This window comes from Spermophilus citellus, assembly GCF_964194105.1.
Source record: "Spermophilus citellus genome assembly, chromosome: 7".
NCBI lineage: Eukaryota > Metazoa > Chordata > Mammalia > Rodentia > Sciuridae > Spermophilus > Spermophilus citellus.
In genome coordinates this window covers 89,101,196-89,115,200 of record NC_138188.1, presented here as the reverse complement: position 1 = coordinate 89,115,200, position 14,005 = coordinate 89,101,196, and positions in this window count along the sequence as shown.

Sequence of the window (14,005 nt, the reverse complement as noted above, 5' to 3'; positions counted from 1 at the left end):
TTTATTACCACTTATGGTTTCCATTATTTTAAAAAAGAAGATCACAGATGTTCTTAACTATAATAAATAATTTAGACTTCCAAAACTTTAATTCTAATCTTAATCAAAGGCATCCTACAAACAAGAATTCTTTATTATATAAAATGACTTAGAATTCCATTTAGAATATTTTATATAAATCACTAATTTTTTTCTGAAATCAGATAAAGTGATAGACTGTTTATGATTACAAGTGTGTGTTATGTTGCAAATATCAAGATTAATACTGAATTAAGAGAATTAAAGGCATCCCAAGATCATTCTGTGCAATATCACTGTACCAAAGGAAATTTTGGTAGTATGTGTTATGATTTCATTTCTGTGGTGTTTATATGAGACAAGATTTTGGAAGCAAACTCACCTGGATTTAGTAGTCTGACCATTACCACCTACTAGGAATTGAAATTTAATGGTTATTGAACTCATCTTGCCTCTGTTCTCTCCTCTCATTCCATTTGAAAAGTAAGTAATTTCTCTTAGTTTGTAGGATTTTAGCCAAGATGAATCAAGATCATGCATGTAATATAATTAGTTTATTGTGTAAAACATACCCATAATACTTGATTATAAATTGCTTTTGATTATATCCATTAAAATAACAAAGAACATTAATTTGGAATAATTATTCGCTAAGTGTTAGCAAATTACTGAAATCATGAGTGACCACATAAAGAAAATATTTATGAATTTAATTTGAAAAAGTCTTCATGACAAACACACCATAAAATTTCTATATCATGGAAAAGAATATACACTACCACTTTTTTTAGCTCAAATACCACAGAAGTTAAGACAAAAGTGGATAGATCTAAAAGACCAAGGGGAAGATTGTGAGAAAGTCCTGGGAAAGAGAGTGAGGTTGAAAGCTCACAGTAAGGAAGGCACTGTAGCCCACAGCACAGAAAGACCTGGTGCCACAGGATTGGGAAGCATGCATTGCCCTGGGAACATCACTGCCTCTGTACCAGGGCAAGTGGTCAGACATCACGTGACTAAAGCAGGCTTGGGAGAAACAGGCAAACTGTAATCCACAGCGGTGGATTTGCTAGTTCTTAAGCATTTCAATCTACAAATACCTTTTGTTCACTAGGTACCCATACTAGCACAGTGTCTGGGTCTCCAATCCAAAGTCACTAGATGACAGGACTCCAAGCAAGTGGAAAGTGAGTGGAGACAGAGTCAAGCCAGTCTCAGGAGCACATACACCGCCTATGGGGCATGTGCCTCGCCCTCCTGAAGTAAGACCAAAGGAAAGTAAGCTCACAGGTACAACCAGGTATCTGAGGAACTAGAGAGAGAGAGAGAGAGAGAGAGAGAGAGAGAGAGAGAGAGAGAGAGAGAGAGAAATCCAATCATAGTATAGTGGACAATGTAGGTAATGAGTTTAAAAATAGAATATCTACCCTCAAATAGTTGACAGGGCTCTTCTTTCCCGAAACATAAGAGACAAGGTATACCAAAGATTTATTCTACAGTAAAGCATCAAAAAAAATTGAATAACATTTTTTAAAAAGTCACTCTCTATGTTTCAGCGTATAATAAAGTTTTTAAAAAATCCTCAGAATCAATATCAAAATATGTGAAAGAATAAAAAATAAAAGTAAAAGCTAGTTCTAAGATGAACAGCTGTCCTGATAGAGCTTCTTATTTCTAGTACGTTAGCCCTGCAATTTAAATGTAGTTGGTAAAAATGCAGCCCAAGGAAGACAGGGAGTCAGTTTCAACAGCCCCATGTAAAGCCAAGATTTCTCATTACTGAACTTAGAAAATGCCATCTTCAAGATGATAGCACATAGACCTGTGTACTATTTGGACTCTAGGCAGAAGGGGAGAACAAAGACTGTCCTGAAGAATCATAAGTACATAGCAGCTTTTATAAGCAATACAACAATAAAACCAAACAGCTTAATTTAAAATGGTTTTAGGCTGTTTTTGCCACCTGGCAAGGGCAAATATAGACCTTCCTTTGAGCAAAACACCCCAATTAATTTAAACAAGAGGTACTTGTAGGGTGCAATTGGAAAATAATTTTATTCACATAAAATTCACCTTATTCATACCTAATTTATGTGGCTAGTTCTTCTCTAGCTCCTGAATGCTCTCTGTAAGACTTCATGAATTGTTCATCTTATTTATTTGATAATGATTTAAATATTCTCTTATTTTTAGACATAGTGATAATCTCAATTAAGAAAAATTGTACACTCTAAAATAAAACAAACACAAAGCAAACAATCCAAAATTTTAAAATTAGAAAGTGGGGATCTCATTAAAAAAAAGTTTTTTTTTCCCTCACTTCTCTCTCTTTCCAAGGATGTCCCATCCCAGCCCAAATCTCCTTCAGTGAGGATAATTTTGTGGAAGGGCCTGGCTTGGTTGGTATCTTTTCCGTGTGGTTTTCCAGGGTTTTTATTTCTCTTCTTGCTCATTACATTTCCTTAAATTCCTCCAAGGTTAAAATGGAAAAAGAAAGAGGAGAGAAGGTTCAAAAAAGGTTTGCTTGATTTCTATTATCTGGTGTTGATTACTTCTATCAGCAATATTTAAAACAATTTCTTTCTTCTTATGGTCATGTTCTTGAATGGTTAAAACTTACCCTGTTGAGAATCTCACTTTTTTTTTTTAACACAGGCTATTTTATCAACTTAGAAAGTTGTTCAAAATTCTCCTTTATTCTCTTGGATGTCTGGGAGCATTTTCCAAGGCCCCTTCTTCTGAAATTATCTTTCTTAGGATGGTCTCCTAAGATATGATTCAATACATCATAAACTGGCTCCCCAGCAATCTAAATCTTTACCACAAAAATTGTGCATTTTAGACCAAAGACTATGAAGAGTAAAGGAATTTATTTAATTTTTGTTCCTTTTAAATATATTCACCCACCAGGAAGCTTGAGCTACACCATGTTATCCTGTGAAGTGGCTTGAACTTTATTCAGGCATGAGTTAAAGAAGTCTGTCAATCATCAGCAGAATTAGCAGAAAAGAACTTAAAGCTATTATAAAGATACTACTTAAAGGAATATATATTCTTAATTTTATAAAGAATCTTCACATAGAAAAGGAAGCTTGTGCAATAATGCTAAGTGAAAGTTTTAGAATAGAATAATGATTGAAAACTTCCCAGAAATGGCCTACCAGCAGAGTAGAGACGGCAGAAAACTCAATGAAGTTCAAAATGGAGCCATAGAAATACTATGATTTAATGAGAGAGAAAAATATGTTTGAAGAAAAATATATAACCTGCTGAGTGATATTCAGCAAACCAAATAGAGGGATAAAAAAAAAAAAAAAGAACAAAACCACAAATGATAGGCAGAGTACCAAAAACTGTTGGGAACAAGACAATGAGAAAATCTTAAAAGTAGACAAAGAAAATCACACTTACAGGGGAACAGTAGTGCTCCCCATTCCTGTGGGTAGACTTCTGTCTGTATTATTTGTGGTATAGATGTGTTATTAGCAAATTCTTTTAGCGTTCAACTCTTCAAAATTATATTTGTTTTACTATAATTTATAAAAGATGTTTTCAGTGGATAAAGGATTCTGAGATGACACCTGTCCCCTTCCTTTTTTCAGTGCTCTAAAAATATCAATTTATTGTCTACTAATCTCCACTATCTCTGGTTGCAACATTTACCTAAAATTGCATTGAAAGTGAAAAAAAATTAGTGTACTTACTTTCAAAAATGAAAACAGAACATCAACAAAAGAATCCACAGAACCCATACTCAGAGGGGTTACAGCTCCTGATTTTGGATTAAGTATAGTTACATTAGAGATGGCGATGTGTTAATGGCAAAAATATGGACATATATTTCCAGAACAGAAACAGAATCTCATATATAGTGTCCTCTGAACAAAGTATCTTGAAACGATTATATATCCATGAGAGAAAAGGGAGAAACTTATAATTTCCTTGGCAGAGGAACATTTTTCTTACACATAACAACAAAAACATAAATCATGAGTGAATAAAATAATAAATTTGATGCTATCAAACTCAGTAACTAGTTTTGATAGAAAACTTCATTATAATTATATAAATAGTATATTCCCCAATAAAAATATAAACATTTTACCAAAAAAGACTAACTACAAGACCACTATTTATTAGAGAAATGCAAATTAAAAGAGCAAATAATATACTGCTTTACACATACAAAAATAATTAAAATTAAAAAGACTTAATTCCATTGTTATGTTGAGTGGTAGGGTTAAATGCAAAAGAATGTATGACATATGATTGCATTTATATGAAGACCAAAAACATAAAAATCTAGTATTATAGTGACAAAAGTCAAATCAGTAAATGATAACTACAAGATAATATGTACTCAGATATCTAAAAAAGAACAGTAGCATCATGGAAATATGCATCAAAATCCACAAAACTGTGCTATTTGTAGTCTTTGTGTGTTTTATTATACATGTACAATATATAAGGAAAATAGAGTATTTGTGTATATGTAGATATAAACATAGACTTTCAATAAATTAAGGAGGTCAGAACAAAGTGAACATAGAACAAATTAGGTAAACAGAAATAGTAAAGTAAAATGGTAGAAATGAATCAAAACCTATCAGTTAAATTAAATAGACATAAAAACTGTTCCTCCAGTTACAGGACAGATATTATCTGAGAGTCATTTTAAAATTATTAAAGACTGACTAAAAGAAAGAAGAAATGAAAAGTTTGGAAATAAATGGTGCCCAAAAGTATATATCAGAAAAATAGTAGCCAAAACTAGAGAATAATAAACATTTTGTAATAATAAAAGTTCAATGCATCAAGAGTATGTAGCAATTCAAAAATTTAATAACACTTTCAAAATATTTATTAAAATAAATTGCTTCGAACTATAAAAGATGGAAAAATTGTATAGCTGGAGATTTCATCATATTCTTTTAGTAGTGATAGTTTATAGCTGGAAATACTGATAAACTACATAAAATTTGAGTTGGGGCTTTTGATGAGTGATAGAGCACTTACCAATTGCACATTATTCATGAGGCCATGGGTTCCATCCCTAGCATTGAAAAAAAAAGCAGAAAATTTGAATAACACAATATCACATACAAAATAAGGAATCAATAAAGACGCTTACATTTATCAACTGAAGAATAATTATTCTCTTAACGCTCCCAGGTATTATTTATGATAATTTATCATATTTTAAGCAACAAACATCTTCAAACATGAAAAATTATGTAGACCATGTTTTGTTTCACAGTTTTAATTTAATTATAATTAATTTACCTGACTTATTTTAAGTCAATTTAAATAATTAAGTAACTTAATCAGATCTAGAATATATTAAGTATTGAAATGGAAAACCTGTCATCATTTTAAAAGTTATAAAAACTTTCTTAAAATGTAAAAAACTTCCTTAAAATGTAAAAATTGCAGAATATATGAAAATACAAATTAATAATCTAAATATAATGATGAGTTAGTTACAAAGAAGCAAAAAAATGAAGATATATATCTATGTGGGGAATATAACACGTCACCAAAGAAAATACTTTGCCTTAGTTGACTTGTAATTCAATAGTATAAATAAAATCCCAATCAAAATAAAATTTATGAGTATTGGCACACTGATTCTAACATAATTATGAAAGTATTAAAGGTCATGAAAGAGCCAAAACATTTTGAGAAAAAAAAATGTTCGATGGGATTGTCCTAATATATGTAAAATTATAACAAAGCTAAATTAACCTACAATGGTATTGTCACAGGAATATCAGTAGCAAATGCCATATAATATATTGGCAAGAGAACAAATAGAAAAAAACAAAAGGATGAAGTGAATGGAAATTTATCAGTAAATCCATACAAACATATGAAAACTCAATATAAGACAGAGCTTTGATCAATGGGGAAAATAATCTACTCAGCAATTGTACTGAGGCAATTGTTTTTCTCATATGGAAAAATGAAATAGGATTTCTATTGTACACACTCCATGTGAAATAAACAGTTCTTTGTGAGAAGTAATATTACAAAGCTTCTAAAACAAAGAGAAACTAGTTTTTCTTTTGAGATACAGAAGAATTTCTATAAGGAAAAAAAATAACCAGGAGAATATACAAAAGCAAAAACATTAAGAAAACTGATCAACTAATCATATTAAAATGTCTATTTTTTTACAAACTCAAATTGTGAAAGTGGAAAACCTAGTAACTAAATTAAATATAAAACTTGCTATATATAATCAATAATAAGCATCTACAATTTTCAAAAGTCAGTTTACAAAAGGCCAAAACAATTGAACAAGGTATGAACACAAGTAGTGCTTAGAAGCACTTAGAGGTTAATACAAATAAAAACAAATTATCTCCCTTTTCAGAAATCATAGAAAAGCAAATTAAAACCACAGTGACCTACCAGTTAAGACATTTAATTGTCAAAAATTGAATACTAAGAAATAGTCACATCCATTTTTTTATAGCAAATTTGTATTCTTTTACAATAATTTTCAAGATAATTTGAAAACTCATCTGCATATGCTGGTAATGTGCTTCAATACATACTAGCCATTCTCTTCTTAAATACATGTTTCTTTGATTAAAAAAAAAATATATATATACTTGCACCAGAAAATAGATGGATATTGATAGCAGCTTATCTTCTAACAATAAAACTAGAAACCACCCAAGTGTAAAATATCAGGGAGTAGATTGAAGTGTTACCATATCATATACTCAATGATACTCAGTGACGGGAAAGAGTGTTCCATGGAAATGAATGAACTGTGAAGTGTACTAATGTGATTGGACTTCACATGTACAAAAAATAAAATAAAATAAAAAGATAGTATAAAACATCACAAAAAATTAGTTTTGTATGATATGTGATATAAAAACTTGCAAGATACAAACAACATAAATATTGGCTCATAATATGCTTATTGAAATTATTTTTATGAAGATAGAGAATGAACATTTAAATACAATAGGGAATGTATACAAAAATGCTAAACAAAGTGAGAATGAGATACAATTTGAAAGATAATTACTGGGCAAAACCCGGAACAAGCTTGAATATTTCTCAATAGTCACAGGTAGAAAAATAGACACTCATGTTTGGGTGAAGTGTATAAGTATTTTAGATATTATTGCAATATTCTTTAGAATTAAAAAAAATCTCTTTGATACAATTGTATTGTTAAATCTATATCCCATGGTTACAGTCACTCAAAAGAATAGAGACATGTAATCAATATGCTTATTATGGTATTTGTTAGACTATAAATTGTAAATATTTTCTGTCAATTATTAGGATGTAAAGTAAGAATTGTGGTGTATGTGTGGAATGAAATACTATGAAGTCATCAAAAATTGATATATTTATTTATGTTCATCAAGGGATGACCTAGTAATAGTATTAATATTTGAAAGGATACAATATATAAAATTGCTTCAATTCTATTATTTTTAATTTATCATAGGTGCTATTCCTCTTTTATTGCTATTTTAAAAGACTTTATTTAATATATCAAGAGATTAAAAAATATGCTAAATATGATATTTTGAATAATAAAATCAAATTTGAACAATAAAATCACTGTATTAATTTAAACATCTGTTAAACAGTATATTTAAAAAGGACAACCAAATAAATAAAATATGTGAGAATTTACACAAGGATTTTATGTTGAAGGAATTCTAAAAAAGAATATAATTTTCAATAAATTCCAAAAAAATCTGTTTCTAACATTCTGATTTAATGAAAACCAGTGTGTGTGGGGGGCAAATTATTGAACAATAGGATAGATTAGTTATTTGTGGTACATATAAGCAAGGGGATAGTACGCATTAAATAAAATACACAAGTAAATGAAATGTTATATAAAATGTACTAGAATATCTTTATGAGAAATAGAATATGAAAACCACATTAGAAAATTTGCCATAAAGTATTGCAAGAGCATTTATACATTCTTCATAATTTTGCTTTTACAGTGAACTTGTTACTTTTATAGACAAATAATAAAGCAGCTTTTATTTAAAAACCCATTCACAACCACCTATGCAAAAACAATATTTAAAATACTTTAAAATAATCCTCAGATTTTAAACAAAATATTATTTTTATAGGGAAAATAACAGAATTACAAAAAATATAAAATAATTTATTCAAAATATTATGTTTCTACTATAAATTCAGGTTTCTTGTCTCTAAGGATACAACAAGCCATGCCTGCCAGGGTGTAGCTAGGTGTTATGCTTGAAGACAAGGTGGTCTGTGCTTACTACTTCTCCACGGGGACCTAATTTCACTTGATCTCCCACTTGGGAGAAGATTCCTGCAGAAATTGAAGCGTCCATTTTCATAAGAACCACATGAGACAACAGGCACATTTAGAGACACCTTAGGATCCAGTTAAAAGCATAACAGAACACAGGGGAGAAGACCATTTTCTCTTCATTGCTAAAAATACCATCTCAACAATGTAACCTACCAGAGCCACTGTGAATGGAGGACTTCATTGCCAAGTTGATGATGAAAAGAAAAATAATGTGGGTAAGTCACCTTCCAAAGATCCACTGAGAAAGCAAGACAGCAAGAGGGAAGCTGACTTTGTGGAAGAGCGTGGCAAAGGCTGCCTCAGCTGGTTTGTGAGCCCAGAGAGACATGTTTTGTGACTCATGAGAAAATTTAAAGGAGAAATTGCTATAATCAAACCCCAGCATAAGCAAATGTGAGCAAAATCCAGGAAATATTTATGACTAACCCTTTAGAGTCATAGGAATAGACTGAGGGCATTTGGATAACATGGACAAGAAAGCAAAGAAATCGTGCATTTTGTATATTTTTGAGAAATAAAAATCATGAATTTTAGAGGTGTGGTCTCAAATGTTGACACTTCTGTCTTAAGCAGCTATACTTCTGGAAATGTTAGTTGGTCCTTTGTTATTTGGCTTCATTTTTAGTTATTCGTGAGAACTGGAGTTCTAAAACTCTGATGTTTGTTACCTCCATTATTTTTAAGTTACATGAAAGGGAAATGAAACTGAGAAGTATTGATGTTTTAAAATGTCTTTTTCCTAAACAGCTTTTAGTGTTGATGAATATTTGGCTTCTCTAACAGTAATCAGGGAATCAATTGCTTATAGTTGGGATATGAATCAACACTTTCAAATGCAATGGGATGATGTGATACATTATCATATGACATGCTTCTAAATTATATATTAGTCAGCAAATGACTTTCATCATTATAATATACTATATTTAGAACCTGCCATAAACATAAAATTTGTCCTGTGCATAAGTACCAACCAGTGACAGAGATCATAGTCTCTTCCCTGTAAAAATCGTGCTGTCCTAAATGATAGCTACAGTTACATGTGGCAATTGAACACTGTTGAATAGGGACTAGTCATAGTTTAGATGTCCTGTTAGTATAGAATTGACACCGTAATGTGAAAATATGGTCAAAGAAACAAAGTAGCCAAGCTAAAATATCTGGTTTTATATAATGAATTTTTACTAAAACAATAATATATTAGATAAATTGCGCAAAAGAGCATTTTTAAATAAAGTTTACTTGTTTTGTCTTAAATTTTAATTATGGCCATTAGACCATTAAAGGTTTCAATTTTTTACTTGTTTTATTTCTAATAGATACTACTATTTTAAGAGCTTGAAATTTAAACAAAAGGAGAAAAAGTTCTTGGTCCATCAAGCTAATTATTTTTCTAGTTCTTACTGTGTTCTAAAAATAGGTACAAAGAACTCTGAGATATAAGATTACCAGTTATGCAAACTGCATGACAGTACCCAGATCTTCAGAATTTTTTCATGATTTTTTAATATAATTTAGTTTAATTTAATTTTATTTTAATTAATTTCATTTCATTTTTAATTAACTGGTAATAATTGCATGCAGTTATATTGGATATATGTATACATTGTGAAGTGATAGAATCAGTAATTAGTACATTCATCTCTTCAAATATCTTCATTTCTTTGTGGTAAGAACATTTAATTATCTCTTTTAGCTATTTTGAAATATACAACACATTATTATTAAAAGTAAACATCACTTTTGTTTGATATATCTTATATCAATAAATCTTTCAACATGTTCAAAAAAGTTAAATCAATTGAAGTCACATTGTCCTGAAAAACAAATCTTTTTATCACTTCGATCTTAACAATGCAGAACCACATCTTGAAAAAATGTTTTCTATGATTGCTGTTATTTCAGAAAGTTTTTGGTTAAAAAAAAAAGTGAAATTTTAACCCAAGTGTTTATCCTATGTTAGTGTCTTTAAATTTGAAGCTCAAGGTCATCTATCTCTTTCATCCTTTTCAGTATTTATTTAGTGTAGGAGAAAATGAACAGATGCTAAGGGTTAACATTCCTCTTTTCTGTGGATATGGTTTGGCTGGTAATCAGTGTTGAGAGACTCTGGCATGTTCTGCTATACAAGTAAGTGTTGGCTGGGGAAGTATCCTACTATTTTAAACCAGTGTTTGACAGAAAACTTGTGTTTACAGAGTGATTGGTGTGGGCATCTAGAAAACTCCATGTTCAGATGTTTGAAGGGTCTACAGGGAGGGGTCTGTGCCAGTTCATCTTCTAACTGTTGGAATTGGCTTTCAGTATGTACACAGTCCATTGGGATCTATTGGCACTTCCATCATATGCTGTCACATGTTGAGACATAAACTAAGTCTGCAGCCTGAACTACGTGGCCACATGAAGCTCTGATATGGCAGCAAGTATGGGTACCTTAATGATTCCTATCAATTCCTTATTCTGAGGTAAATGTGTGAATGCCAATTTCTATTTAAAAATTTTAACAGTGGTTGTCTTTGAAGGAACAAAATTACCTGTAATGTAAATCTCCTTTTATAATTAAGCCAAATCACATTACTTCAGGGTTAATTTTTTTTTCTACTTGACAGAAATCTCCATGAAGGAAGGAATTTTTTCTGTTTTCTGCAGTTTCAATCCTAGTTCTATAGTAATGCCTAGCAGGTTCCCCATAAATATCTGTGAAATTTAACCTTTATATGATGGTCTTCGAACTGGCTTTTCCTTCCTTGTGTATATTTCTCCATATATCAACTTTATGGAACTGGCTGCATAACTGAGACCCATATAACTTTCTAAGGTCTTCTTGATATCTCATAATTAAAGAACACTGAGTTATTTTTATTATCATATTTTATCTCAGACCTAATTTTGGCCATATCAGAAGAAATTTTTTTAAGATTGTCAGTTACCTGATCTGTTTCCCATTACTATGATAAAATTCTTGTGTACAATAAGAAAGTGGAATTCATATGCTTTGCAAAAAGAATTGCTTGAAATGGGGGCCAATGTCTGTATTTCATAGATGGCTTTTTGTCTTTTTAGTCATTAGGATGCTGCTCTAAATTTCCGGTGTGCAGGTTTTAATTTGTATTATAAGAGGCAGAACTAATCTTTGGAAAAAATATTGAAAAAGAGAAACATGTAAGTGAAGTGCTGTGGGTTTAGTTTTTGCCTTGCTGTGAGCACTGGGGAAGTAACAGAGCCAGAAGATGGGATGACATTTCTCCAGGGAGCCTGTTTATGAGTCTGGTAATTCTGCATTTGATACTGGGCAGAGTGATGTCAATAATACATGAAACAGTATCTGAACTTTTTCCCTAAAGTCAGAATGACTTGAAATTTTCAATAGTTGGTGTGGGTATTTCTTTTATACTCTAAAGAGTAATGAGTTTTTTGAAGTACTTTTAAGTATCATATAAAAATTCACAGTTTATTGAAATCAATTCACCAAGCAGTTTCTAGTCCAACAATATAATGTAATTGTCCCAAAATCAACAAGTCATGATCATTGTCTTTAAATACAGAGGTACGTGTCTTCAGACAGTGACTTAAGGATTTTTAAACTTTATGATGGTGAAAAGTGATCAATATTCAATAGAAAAGTTACTTTGGATTTTGAATCTTGATTTTTCTTGGTATAGCCATAGATGGCATGATGCTCTCTAATGATGCTGGACAGAAGTACAAGTTACTGCTCCCAGATAGCCACTTGATTATGAAAGTAATTGACAGATACTCTACAGTGTACTGTGTGGCTAAGCTATGACGTTTGGTCAACTAGGTAGGCTATATGCATTTTCAAATTATTTCCAACTTATGGTAAATTTATTGGGATGTAGTCCTACAATAAGTCAGGGAACATCTGTTATCTCATTTTCATACAGGGAAGTTTACACTCACACACAGACACACACACACACAAAGATATAGAGGAAATGCTTACCTCCTATAAGAACAAATAACCATGGAAGCACAGAAGAGGATGTAACAACCTCATTAAGTAGGTTTCACAGATGTGGTAATCTTTAAATTGGCAGTAAATGTTCAACTCTTAATAAATAGGGTTTTATCTCACTAGGTAACCTGGAGGGTGGAAATGAGCAAACTGCATTGTACGAATAATAGACACAAAGTAGCAGATAATGAAAAGAAAGACTGATAAGTCTAGTCATATTACTACTGGGTACATTTCCAGGAAGCATGTTGCCATGGAGATCATGTGAAGGACTGAGACTTGCACAAATTCAAGGGGCACCATTGGACTGAATAAATATTTCATTCTCCATTGAACTGAATATGTGGTGGCACACGCTTGTAATCTCTGCAACTCAGGAAGCTGAGGTAAGAGTATCACAAATTCAAGGCCACCCTCAGCAACTTAGGCCCTAAACAACTTAGTGAGACCCTATTTAAAATTAAAAAAAAAATTAAAAAGGGCTGAAGATGTGACCCAGTGGTTAAGTGCCCCTGGACTCAATCTCCAGTAACAAACAATCAACCAACAAATAAACAAACACAGGAAATTAATGCAAACTTTGTCACATACCCTACAGTGAATTTGTAGAACCACACAATCATGTAGTGTGAAGATGGGATATTATAAAATTGATAATTTGAGATCATATGTAAACAAAATCCTGGGAAAATGCATATGGGGGAACGGGATAAAAGGAAGACATAATATTTTAGAATATTGTGATTTAAGACAAAACAATACCATGTAATATATTACAAACAATTCTGATTTATTGGTTCCAATATTCCTCTTTTTATCCAAAGTCTTATTTTCTCCCATCACTCCATATCCCTATCACTGAATTGCACATTCCCTAGCTGCCATGTAATAACAGGATGACATTCATCACTTCAAGAGAATATAGCAATTTTAAAAGTGGCAAATATAATCTTGTTACAAGTGGGAACCTGAGGTGTTGCTTATGTGGTCATAGGCTGATACTAAGCAGGTAGCAGCTATCTGGTTGCTTCTCAAATGGGTTGTGTGTTTGGAGTCCTGTGTGGGTATTGGTCTGTTTGCTTTCAGATGAATCATTCTCCTAATGGACTATCAAGTACCTGGATAAATCTATCAATAATGCAGACCTTGACTCTTGTACTTTACTGAAATGCCTTCAAACCAATTTGGTAAATTACACCCATTATGAGAGTCCCATGGCATGTCACAAAAGATCAAGCTTTGCGGTAAAATGTCATTTCCTTGAAAGACTTATACTTCCTGTTTAGAAATAAAGTATTTTGAAAGAGAAAGTATTTCATTAATATGTATTTTACCTGTTCAAAGAAATGTATAACATTCAGAAAGTTCAAGAACACCTATAAGAATTGGATAATAAATTTTCTTCACCCACAAGAAAAATTTTGAACATTACTATTTAAAAATGAATATGAATCTGTCATCAGCAGAAAAGTTTATACACAGTTATAGCAGAATTAGAAGGACAAGTGGTATATGTTCCGTAGTAGTAGCCTCTATTATCTGAAGAATTAAAAAAAAAGAATATGGTTTATCTCTATCTTTGAACTATACTATGGAATATATACAAATAAATTTAATATCAAATTCAGCATCTATGTTTCTTGGAGATTCAATGGCTGTTTACTTTTCACAAATAC